Source organism: Carassius gibelio, chromosome B12, assembly GCF_023724105.1.
Source record: "Carassius gibelio isolate Cgi1373 ecotype wild population from Czech Republic chromosome B12, carGib1.2-hapl.c, whole genome shotgun sequence".
Taxonomy (NCBI): domain Eukaryota; kingdom Metazoa; phylum Chordata; class Actinopteri; order Cypriniformes; family Cyprinidae; genus Carassius; species Carassius gibelio.
Genome location: NC_068407.1, coordinates 10,506,050 through 10,518,784, shown reverse-complemented (window position 1 = coordinate 10,518,784; position 12,735 = coordinate 10,506,050). Strand labels below are relative to the sequence as shown.

The 12,735-nt window shown below is 36.9% G+C and overlaps 2 protein-coding genes across 6 annotated transcripts in view; one reads left to right on the top strand and one right to left on the bottom strand.

Annotated features, from left to right (window-relative positions):
• Nucleotides 1–12,735, bottom strand: part of LOC127969044 (DNA mismatch repair protein Msh2) — a 290,453-nt gene that overhangs the window by 259,420 nt on the left and 18,298 nt on the right. The window lies entirely within an intron of this gene.
• LOC127969047 (protein phosphatase 1B-like) overlaps nt 1–12,735 on the top strand; it is a 32,087-nt gene that overhangs the window by 9,438 nt on the left and 9,914 nt on the right. The gene's annotated exons all lie outside the window — the stretch shown is intronic.

Here is a 12,735-nt window from a genome sequence, read left to right as displayed (position 1 = left end):
GTGTTCTCTGATTTGAGAACCAAACGAGGATGTAAATGACTAATACATTATCTGCCTAAAAATATATATAGCATATCGCAGTCAAAATGAATTCGAATTTGAAATGTTGAACATAAAGTGGCTAGAACCTCTTTATAACACTCTACACAGAAGACTGCATTAGATGTTTCCAATCATTTGTTTTAAGGGTATTAGTCTAGTATTGTTTTGTCTCATTCTATCCTGATAAACGATTAGTCACATCATTAAATATTTGTTGCCAAAAAAGGTCCATTGTGTATATTTAAGTGTAGCGATGTTTGAAGCACAGCTCACAGCGAATTCCTTGCAAACCAATCAGCTTTCTGTTGATCAATTTGGTGAACACTGCATAGGCAAATCTTTTGTCCTCGCACAAAATTCCTGATCGTTTGGATCCCTATTTTAATGATTGGCTTTTGGGATTTTTTTTTTTTCTTCACAAATTTTACCTCTACTTTTAGTTCTAAAGCCCCAATCAAACCAATTAGGGCAATCGCCACAACTATAACGTTTTATAATCTCTCTAATTATGTGTGAATAGAGAACAATATTGTGAAATCGCTTTTAGAATTTCTTTTTTTCCAGCTGATGAATGATGAAAACAATGGGCCAACCAGATCACAAGTGCAGCACATTAAAAACTGAATGTTGTTGTTGTGCATTTGTGTGGGTGCTAATATAAACATCATTGTAGGGGTTGGGTGATATGTATGTGAACAGCGTGTGAATTAAATGTTTAACGGCTCTAAACCAGATGCAAATAATGTACTTTTGTGACTGTGAATAAGTGCACTGATAATATAACATTGATGTGAATTCTATGTTGCGTATAGTATCTTGAGATCTATAGAAGCTAAGCTGGTCAGTACCTGGATGAGGAGACCTCCTGAGAAAACTAAATTGCTGCTGGAAGAGTTGTTAGCACAGCTTCTCAGTGAATTACGTCTCTGCGTAGTAAATGCTGCTCCATCTGAAAACACATGAAAATGCTACATTTAATAACCGCTCAACTTGAACTTGTTTTTATTCCAAACTCACTTCATAACGTCAGCCGAGTGTTTGAAATAAATTCTTCTGTGAGATGTGGCTTCTTAAACAGAATAAGGCAAGCAACATATTTAATAGCATTCTAAGCAGTGATAAAGACTGTCAAGTTGTGATCAATGACACAGTTCAATCTTCTGTTTATTCAGCTGCTGCTATAATGATTTCCTGGATTTCTTCTGCAGAGAGCGCCCCCTGGCTTTTGGATGGAGATTTACTACTGATCACAGAACCTTGCTTTACTGACAAGATGTGCATGACAGTCGCAGAAATTTACAATTACATTGACTTAATTTGAGCTAAAAATTACCTGCTGTAGCACACTGAAAAAAGTGTTTCATTCCTCCAATTAAAACATTTTAGGGTAATGATTCACATCTATATTTATTTAACATGAGCCAATAGTTATTTATTTTTCCTTGGCTCAAGTAAAAATATAGATAATTTATGTTTTTTAATTGGATGAATGAAACACTATTTTCATTGCATCTTTGTTTTATTCGCACTAAACATTATTTGATTTTAACATTTTGTAATAATTTATTTATATAGCATATAGGGATGGGCGTTTTCCACAAATATCACATTTGAATATTTGAGCTCACAAAAAAACGAATATTTGAATATTCTTTTATTTAAATTAACTTTAGTGAGACAGACGTTATTTTTCAGTAATATTTCTTGTTTCTGTCATTGTTGAACAAGCTTATACACAGTGAGCTTGAACATTACGCTACATCATGTTTTGTAGCTGAAAACCTTTTAACAATGTGTGTAAACAAACAAAAAAGTACAGAGCAAAAGCACACAAAAAAGTGAACAAAGAAAAAACTTAAATAAAGCAGCCTGCAGCAGATAGACTATTGTACAGAACGTAGCCTACATTTAACTTTGAACTAGGGCTGTGCAATATGGTGACAATATGTAATTGCAATTTTTTTTTTACATATTGCCATTTGATTTGCTATTTTAAATTTACAAAGTCAAGCTTCAGCTCAATATTGTCAATAATGTGCAGCACATAGGGTCCCCACCCGTCCCGCGTAGCGCGTGCACGCACAGCGTTTGAAGCCCAATTCATGCGTCCCACAAATTGAGACTGTGTCACGCATAATCAATGCTTGCTCAAAAAAAGTTGGTCGATCATCTATATCTGGAGTCATCAACCTGTCGACAAGTCGTTCTTGGAAGCATTTTAAGTCGATTGCGAAGATTTTTCAAAATCTGAGAAAAAAAGGTGCAAGCCTCCGGTGCGAGTTGGGAGGTGCAAGCCTCCGCTGACTGCGCGCGCCCCTCCCGAAACAGACGAGACATTTATACTTGACGCAACTGTTTTATACTGAAAACCAGACCATACAACTGATTTAGACGCGGATGCCGGTGTGATGAGATGCACTAATATCCGTCTGCTCGGGCATGATTGTTTTAGGCCTGTAATTGATTGATTATTGAGGTAATAGGGATGGCACGGTTCGCTGAGAAAAAAAAAAAAAAAACCTTTCCTTTGATGCATGCACATTCTGGCTTCCCAAACATTACAAAAACATGAGAGGAGAAAAAAAAAAAATGAAAAGAAAGACATTCAGTTTCCATTTTTCCTTTCCTTTTAGTTTTTAGCATTATTCCAGTAGGAATTACTGTTGTTCTATTGGTTGCCATCTGCCAGATCCCACCAATACAATCCATCAAATAGACACCATTATAGTTTACATTAAAACCAATGCAGTTCCCATTATATCTGAAATCCATTCAATTCAACTCTGAAATCCATTAATTTTTGGTCTGGGAGGGGTTCTATATATATATATATATATATATATATATATATATATATATATATATATATATATATATATATATATATATATATATATATTAGTCGGCGTTAATGTGCTGCATTAACGCGAGACTCTTATCGGGCGATAAAAAAAAAATATCACCGTTAATTTATTCTCAAAGTTGGGTTGGGAGCTGGGTCTATACTAAGCAGGCTATGATTACTTTCACCTTGATATTTTATTAACAGACTGGCTGAGGCGAGCCTAAAAAGATGCTCAGGACAGTTGACTTTTTCACATGTTTTACGCCTTACCGCTTGTCGATTTAAACATTAAAGCATCCAAACACAAGACGCGGAAAAGCTGAACGGAGTAGCTGGTTGCTCGCAAGCTGTGTTCGGTGCGGAGAGAGAGAGAGATCCGCGTATCACGGACAGCGACACTGAACCGAGCTCTCTTCTGCCAAGAGAAAGGCATCTCAAAACACTTGAACATCGAATTTGCTTATTTTTGCTCTTGTGCCGACAAATACTGTCAGTTATTTCTTAAGTGAAAGGAAACAGTTGAGGGAAAAAGTGGGATGTGTATTATATTGGATGCATTCATCGTCTCTTAAAGTGACCGGGCCTAATTTAGCTACTGGCTGCTTTAATGTTAATCCAAGAAAATGAAAGAAAATCACTCACTGCTCTTTACTTTGTAGTTTTAACAGTCAAAACAAAAATTATTCAGACACCAGGTATAATAATTTTTGATATATAACAAAACTGTAATAATGTGAGAAATGTTGAAGGTGTCGGAATAAATGTAGGTTTGATTGTTTATTTCATTTTTACATTGAAGACTATTCAGTGCTATTTTACATTTAATTATTTGGTTTCTGTACCTTGACACCTACAAACTTGAAAAAAACTTAAACATTGGTGTGAAACAGGCATAAGGTTGTTTGCACCTTGTGCAATGTGGAATTAGTTTACAGCTTTTTCAAGCACTTTGTGATGTATTTTGGAAACAGGAGATGAGCTCCTTTTCTAATGCACCACCTAGCTTGATAAACCCCTTCTCAAAGACTTACGGTTTCAATTTTATTTGGGTAACACATATTCTGAATGCCTTCTGCATAATTCGAATGAGCCATTTTAATCTAGATTAATTTCAAGGTCACAGTGAGATTAATCTAGATTAAAAAAATTAATCTATGCCCACCACTAATATATTTATTTATTTATTTTATTATTTTTCCCTGCAGACAAGATTATAATTGTATAACTACTTTTACAAAATTAACTTAATTACTAAATTTCACTGGAAATATATTTTCTTTTTACAAATAAAATTTTTTTTTTTTTTGCCTATCATGTAAAAAATATAGTTTAGTATTTATTTTTTTATTTTTTCAAACACTGCGCCACCGGGGGTTGTTGGTCCATGACTACCGCGGTGGTAAAAATCAGCCACCGTCACAGCCCTAGTTGCTTGGTGACTCCTCAGGCCGGGTTCACACCGCAAGCTGCAGCAGAGCAGAAGCAGCGCGTATTTTTTTCGGTGCCTATGTTAACAGATGAGAGCGTTCACACCGCACGCAGAAGCTGCGCGGCAGAGCGTTGCAGAAGCAGAGCAGAAGCAGCAGTGCCGCGATCGTTTCGGCGCTGGGTCTATTTTTGCAGCGCTGCTGACGCTCAGTTAAAGTGAAAGTACACCTTTGATGGACAAAATAAATATGATTTCACACAAAAAGTGCTCTAACTGCACAAAAAAAGCACATCTAGGGTTTTTTAACAAGAACTAGAGTATGTTACGAAAAGGAAATTAATATAAAAAATATGTATAGAAGATAAAGTGACCATGGCAAAATCTGTTAAAGTACTTACAGTTCTATCCAAAAATAGACTTTTTTGCCGAAATACAAAAACAACTTTAAATAATTTATATTGCTAGCTTAGCCTTGGAGATTTATTTATTATTAGTAGTTGTCCTATTCTTTTAACTAGGCCTATGTATTGGCAGAAGAACGGATGTCGTGCTAACAATCATAAACAACAGCACGTGGTGTCACAGGCGGTGGTCTTCAGAGTGCACCTGGAAAGACAATAATGGACGACACTCGTCTCATCGTGGAAGTTGAGAAATATCAAGTTCTTTATGATCCACACAATGTACTTTATAAAGACTTGCAGGAGAAGGAAAAAGCATGGGATGAAGTTGCAGCGGCTCTTATTGCAGATGGTAATTAATTTTATAGTGTTTTTGACGCTTTCGCTGGCACACGAGCAAACAACTCAATATTTGATTCAAAATTGATTCAATTGGAACCATTTATTTACAATTTCTAAATTACACATAAGCACACAAATAACAAAAGCAGGTGATACATGCATATATATTAAATAAGTAAATGCTGATTTCAAGATGAGCAGGAAGTCAAGGCTGTGAACCATTTACAATAACACGTAATTTAAAACCGTTTATTAAATTGGTTTTCAGGGTGTTTTTTGGTAAATTTGGTACATTTTCAAACCCAGTGACAAGATGGTAATATGCACCATGTTCTCTCCTACGTCGGTTAATGGGATGAACCCAAAGTCTGGGTCTTTTTAGTCTCCTTAATAACAAATTTAGCGCGATGGCCTTTCTTCTATCAACAACACGTAGGCCTACTGCACGGAAAACAAAGACAGCAAAACAAAGATCCAACAAAAGTAACAATTAAATTATTAATTAAAAAAGCTTCTTGCCTAGTCTTTTTATTTAAATGTATTTTAAATGGGAAATAAAGCAATGCGAACGTACCCATTATAGAGCACTCTGACCAAAATCTGCTGTTCAGTTGCGCGCTGCCTCCGCTGCCGGTGTGAAAGCAAAATAGGCGCGCGCTGCTTCTGCTCTGCCTCCCTGCTGCTAACGCGCTGCTTCTGCTCTGCTGAAACTTGCGGTGTGAACCCGGCCTCAGTGTTTACTTTATTTTTAGATTGGAAATTTGAAAGAAAATGGGGTAGAAGCACTGATCTATATGTATATATAACTGGATCGCTCATCGCGTTCTAAACTGCCAGCAGACAGTGAAGCCACCGGAAGTGTTCGATCTGCCATCTAACTAATCCCTACCAGCAGAGAGCACCATTGAGTTACATTCAAACCGCTGTCCTAAACTAACTGATTTTGAAGCAAATTAGTCAAATTAGTTTTTATGTTATGTGCATGTAAATTCATCTTTACTTCAGATATTATCTGCAGTGTTTATGGTCTTTTGGTGCAGTATAAGCGATATATTCAAATCGTTTAGGTGGGTGTGTCTGCTGCGCACTGACGACACAGGTATATGATCCCACACAAAATATAGCCTATTTCTTTTAAACATAATTTTTCAGAAATTGTTAAACATGAAAGTGTTAGTATTGGAAATGGATTTGAATATATTACAATGGATAATGCAATTATGTTGTTAATATTGCTCTATAAATGGAAAGCTTAACTTGCTGTTTGGGAAATAAAGCTTTATGTCTTTAAATCCATACTGTATATAGTCATTTATTTCTCTGAATAAATTCAGATTTCAGAATGAGCAGTTTGTAGTTTATTATATATGTTGAGGTCGTGTCCTTCTGTAGGACGTAGGGGAAATTCGCGACCTTTAAAAAAAAAAAAAAAAAAAAAAAACATTTACATGCCTAGGGTGTTTGCATTGTAATAATGTACAGAAATATTTCAGATTAATAAGTTTCCTATTAATTCAATAGAACGTTTACGCACACTAGGGATTACCAATATGGCGGCTCGGTGGCTTCACTTTCATGACGTCATGAGCAATCCAGTTCTATATTATAGATCAGTGGGTAGTAGTCATATTTGTGCTTGGGGGTTATGACATCAATTTGGACACTTTTAAGATGTCCATGTACATACACAAGGTCTAATTAGGCTAAGAAAAAATACCATCCCCCCAGCATTGGAATACATCTACAGCATATTCAACATCCTAATCCCTCACAAAGTGTTGCTACAGCAGTACATTGTGTGTCTCCTGTTTGAACAGGCTTCTCCTTTGAGTTCTTGGTTTACACCGTTATTATAGCAGTAGTTATCACTATGGATCCGCATTATGTACTTCAGTGTTTCCAACATAATTATGTTTGTATTTATTTAATAATTATTTATAATTAATAACTCTGCTTATTTATTTAATAAATGCTTATTTTAAATAAATGCTTATTTATTTAATATGCAAAAGTGTGCCCTTAATTCCATGTCATATACGCAACCAATAATTAGACAGATTTTATTTTTTATGAATCTTAAGTAGACCGTAAAAGCTTTTTATTGTGTGCCGCAAAAATTCAACAAACTTCAAGTTGTTGGAACCAAATTGAAACAACAGATCACCCAACTCTGAAAGTACACATACATTTATTTTAAAGTAGACTAAAAGTGATATTTTGCAGAATAGTAGATAGATTTGAGTTCGTTTTGTGAATGATTCAGCCAGACTGATTCAAACCATTTACTTTTGAAACATTCATTGAAATATTCAGTTCATAGGAGCCATTTGTTTTTATGAATTGGACTACTGTGCTCTTGATATACAAGGTCATTGTACTATTAAAAACATTCTGTAAGTTTTAGAACTCAAAACCTTCTTGCTAAGGTGGGCATACATGGTGTGATTTCTGTTGTCGTATGAGCTTGCAGGCGAGAAAATTATCTCAGGAGAAAATGACAGATGTTCGCGGCTCGTAGCATGTAAGAAGAATTATGGGCCAATAGAGAATGTTAGCACCTCCCGATTTAAAAAAAAAAAAAAAATGAGACTGTTTAAATTAAAGTATGTGCAGTTGAACGAGATGACTTGACGATCCATCTGAAGTTGACCAATCAGAAGATAGCAAAAACCACATATTATGTATATAAATAGTCGATATAGTAATTTTTGTTTAATTATACAGCTCGATTTTTTTATTATTCCAAATTGTGCTAAATTTGCCATTTAGCTTCAGAAATAGCCTACTCATCTCGACTTGTTTATGAAGAACAAAGTCCATGCTTTTCAGCCATTTTCTTTGCCATGTCCTTCATCTTTGTGTATATGTATGTGTGTTCTGTTTAGTTTTTTTTTTTTTGCAAATATGATTTTCTTAAGCAATATTCTCATCAGTTTTCTCTCAGCTCTGACATAAATCTGCTCGTTTTTATATATATATATATATATATATATATATATATATATATATATATATATATATATATATATATATATATATATATAATTTTATCCAAGGGCATTTTCCCACTTATCTCATTTCACATTTTTACATTGGATCTATACATTATAATATTATACATAATACATTTCTTTTATTTTTTATAGTAAATCCCCCTTGTTTACCAAAAAGTTGTTAATTAAAAGATAAATTAAATTAAACATTAAACTCATAAAACATTAATGTGCATCTCAGAAAATGCTTTATTTAAATCCCCGACCGAATGACACTTAAATGCACTTAATTCATCTGTCAACTTTATTGTCATTGTTCACAGTACAAGTACAGACAGAGAAACAATGGGTAATATTTAAATGTTTATTTTTGATGAATGCATTGCATTCTATGCATTTAAAAAATATATTATTATTTTTTCTAAAAAAGGAAATTAGTTGTTAATTTTAAGAGACCCAGGAGTCTTATTTTCTCTTGCGAAATTAATATTGCACTTTAATTGAGCAAAAACACATTTTATCCGATTAATCGATGGAATTTTTGATAGAATACTCGATTACTAAAATATTCGATAGCTACAGCCCTACTCTATACATAACTTTTTACAGTGGATTACATTTCAATTGAAAATAAATTCTTTCTTTAGGATGTACCAGATATACATGTTTACTCTTGCCTCTTTGTGGTGAGGGGATAAAGCTTAACTCTGCTGTGCAGTTTCAGTCCTCTCTTCTTGAGGTCCACATCAAGCCACCTTTCCAAACCCCCCTCATTTCCTGCTGTTGTGCCTGTTTATTAACGTTTGATCTGATACATTCGTGCATTTACTGCACCTGGTCTTGTGCATTTGTTTTGAAGCTCAAGCATTAACAAAGCTTCCTCTCGAGCGTATCTGCCATGCTAATGGCAGGGTTTGATCAAAGCGGGTGCTGCATGATGGATCAGCCCACTTACTCCTGACAGGGATCATCCCAGCCTCAAGGCCTCTGAAAGAAGAGGATCTGACAAGGGCATCTGAACGTGAATGTTGGGAAGGATCCCTGCAAGAATGACAGCCATAAGGATGCAGCATTTTGCCCCTGCCAACATTCAGAAGCAAGTAACCCAATCTGAGCTTGAAGGGATATATAAATAGAGCTGTGCTCAGAGGGTGAGGACTGGCCAAGCTGACAGCCTGGCCAGCCGAGCCATGACACTGCACAACAACCTGTGCCCTCATCCTGCCGCACACACTAACACACTCTCCAACTCCCGACCGCCTTTTTTGGTCACATGCCTTCCATGCTTGTCGTGTGTGGAGTAGTGAGCAAAAAGCTGGCTGTGAGCACCACCCTTAACTAACTCTAGTTTAGTCCCTGAAGGGGCCACATGCTCTGGTTTGGACGTGTCCATGATCCTCTGAATGCTGGAACTTTCACTGGATCTCGGCCCTGCTGTCTGCTGCCAGCTCTCTTTCTCGCAATGCATAAACAGACCTGTAAAGAGGGACGTCTTAAAAGAATGGGATAAACTGTAATTTGACCTATCCCATGATCCTGCTTGTAATATTGGTTGGCAAACATTGATTTACCGTTGGTTAGTAGCCTACTGGCTTTTTTTGGGCTTTGCTAGGTCAAGGTCCCTGGCAGTGATCGCATAGCTTACGAAGCGGCTCCCATTCCATTTGTCTAATGGCTTATTTGGACTTGTAATACATTTCAGTGGCTATTCCTGAAGTCATGTAATGGTCTTACGGTTGAGGTTTGCCCAAAGCAGCTTAAAGCTGCTGCACACTTTCTAATCCTGCATTCAGATGGGGAATCAGACTCATGAAAAATAAATTTTGCCTTCTGTCTTGGAAGTGATCAATAATACATTTTTTCCCTTGTAAGTTCTGCTAAGCTCCTTTTTAAAGAGAATTCTGCGTGCATTCGGTGGTTCTGAGGTACACTCTTGTGTTTGTTGTCTGTGTGTGTGCTTGTCCTGAGGATGAGGTAAAGATAGCCAAAACCAGTTTGTGTTTTTCTTTTCAAGAGTGGTTCATGGAAGATATGATACTTTGAGATGAAAGTTGATGCAGGAGCTTGAGTTACAGCCCGGACACACCCCATCGGTCTGCGTAGCCTATTTGTCCAGAAGCCTTTTTTTTTTTGACATCCTTACACTTTCTTTTAGGTATTGATTGAGACCGAGTGATAGGAAAAATTTTATTTCTGAGCCACCCCTTCACTGAAATCCTAATCATGTTTGCAACTCATGACCAAAGGTTGACCAATATTATTACAGCATGTTACAAATCATGCTGTTCTTTTAACCTTTCTGTTCGTCTATGAAACTGGTTGTATCTCTTTGTTCACAAAAATATTAAGAAGCATAACCGTTTTTATTGACACATTATTCTTGAGCTCCAAACTAGCATATTACAATGATTTTTTTGGGGAAGTCGTGGCCTAATGGTTAGAGAGACGGACTCGCAATCGAAGGGTTGTGAGTTGGAGTCTCGGGCAGGCAGGCCGGCAGGAATTGTGGATGGCGGGAGTGCATGTTCAGTTCTCTCTCCACCTTCAATACCATGACGTAGGTGCCCTTGAGCAAGGCATCGAACCCCCAACTGCTCCCCGGGCACCGCAGCATAAATGGCTGCCCACTGCTCCTGGTGTGTGTTCACAGTGTGTGTTCACTGCTCTGTGTGTGTGCACTTCGGATGGGTTAAATGCAGAGCACGAATTCTGAGTATGGGTCACCATACTTGGCTGAATGTCACTTTTTCACTTTCACTTTTTTCACTTTCATTTTTGAAGGATCATGTAACACTTAGGGTGCTTTTCCTTTGTGTGGTACGGCTCGGCATTGCTCAGCTCAGTTTGTACTTCTACTGCAGTTTAGTGCCGCTTTAGAATGGGATTGGGCAGGATTATTCACATGCCTTTATTGTTGCGCCGCCTTTACTGCCGTGACTCCTGAAAAACATTTTCATTCTGCGTTCCCCCATCAAGCTCTCACTGGATCCACTCCTCTGCTATCAACAAGAGGAACGTCTGTACTTCCTCAACAGACCACGCTCATTCAAAACCGTTGCGTTTGATCCTTCGCTGGCTGTGCTGATTTAAATCTAGTGGTTCAATTGTGTTTGTTGCAAGTTCAGTGACTCAGGTAGTGACCTCTCTCTGGCCAATCGTGGAGTTTACACATCACGTTTTGGTAAAGGTACGGTACCAAACCATACCATGCCGTACCATGCAGTGGAAAAGCGCTATTAAAAGGGGATAGTTCAATCAAAAATGAAAAGTGTCTCTTTACTCCCCTTCATGTAGTTCCAAACCTGTAAGACCTTAGTTCATCTTCGTAACACAACGTTTGGATTATTTCAATGATCTCCTTGCTACATTTCTGAGCCTTGATCGTGTAAGGATCCTTGCTGTCTATGGGAGGGTCAGAGAGCTCTCAGCATGCATCATAAATATCTTAATTTGTGTCCCGAATATTAAGTTCTTACAGGTTTGCAAAGAATTTATTTTTTTTTAATGAACAATGACTTTAAGACTGGAGTAATGACTTTTGGAAATTGCTTTCTAAGTAATAAAGTAAAATGTTTAAAAATATTTATTTTCTTTTAATTCATTTTTGTGGTGAACATAAGAGACTTTAAAAAAGAATGGAAGTGTTTGTGTATATTGGTAACAAAGTAGTAAGATGTATTTTTTATTAACCACATGATGTAATATTCGTCATATCACTTAGCTTTGTGTATACACCATTGTCTGTGGTAAACACTTTTATCGTTAAGTTTAGACAGTACTGATGAAGTAGAAACAAAGGCATGAGTGTTTCTTAGAAATATCTGTAAAATTGTTCACCAATTGATTTCAAAGTTGTCCCCAGCAGGTTCAAAGCCTCCTTTACTATTCTGACTTTGGAGATACACCTGCTGCACATCCACAAATTATGCATTTTATGGCAAATACTACTACTATAGTGCCTTGCATTGTGGATTATGATGTTATAGCTCAAGTTAACCACTGAAGTAAATCAGTACGTTCCACTTCTACAAAGAATTTCTCATTTAGCGTCATTCTGAATGTTTTCCAGTGTACCCTGTTTTTTAATCGCTGCCTTCCTCTGTAATTTATGAGTCATGTAGTTAGGACTGAACGATTAAACCAAGAGAACCATTCGGCCCAATAGTGGAAAAGCGGCTTATGGAATCGTCCATGAGTGAACGTCATGATTCAGTTAATCTGGAAGAGAAGACAAAAATGCAGAAGACCTCAGCTGTGTAGGAGCTGAGATCCCACTAGTACCACTAGTGCAAGCTGTCCATTCTCTGAGCATAAAAGCCTTGAGGCATGCCGCTTCCGTATTGCACCGTTTGGTAGTTTATTAAAACTTTATTAATTCTAAATGTTGCACATGTCCATATTGCACCAGAATGTGACCCTGCACCCCCTTGGGTCTGCAGCAGCACACCCGCCATGCATGAAGTCAACTGGATAAATGCTTCTCAACATAATAATAATGCAAACAGACAGACAGACAGACACACAGATTTCTGCCTTTATTAGAGCAAAGAATATGTTCTGCTCCCTCCCTCCGAAGCTTCAAATATTCGGTATTGATTACCATCAAAGCTTCAAAGCTCAAAAAATGGTGTTCAGACCAGCCCTAGATGTAGTTTTCTAATGCTCTTATGTTCACTGTATCTT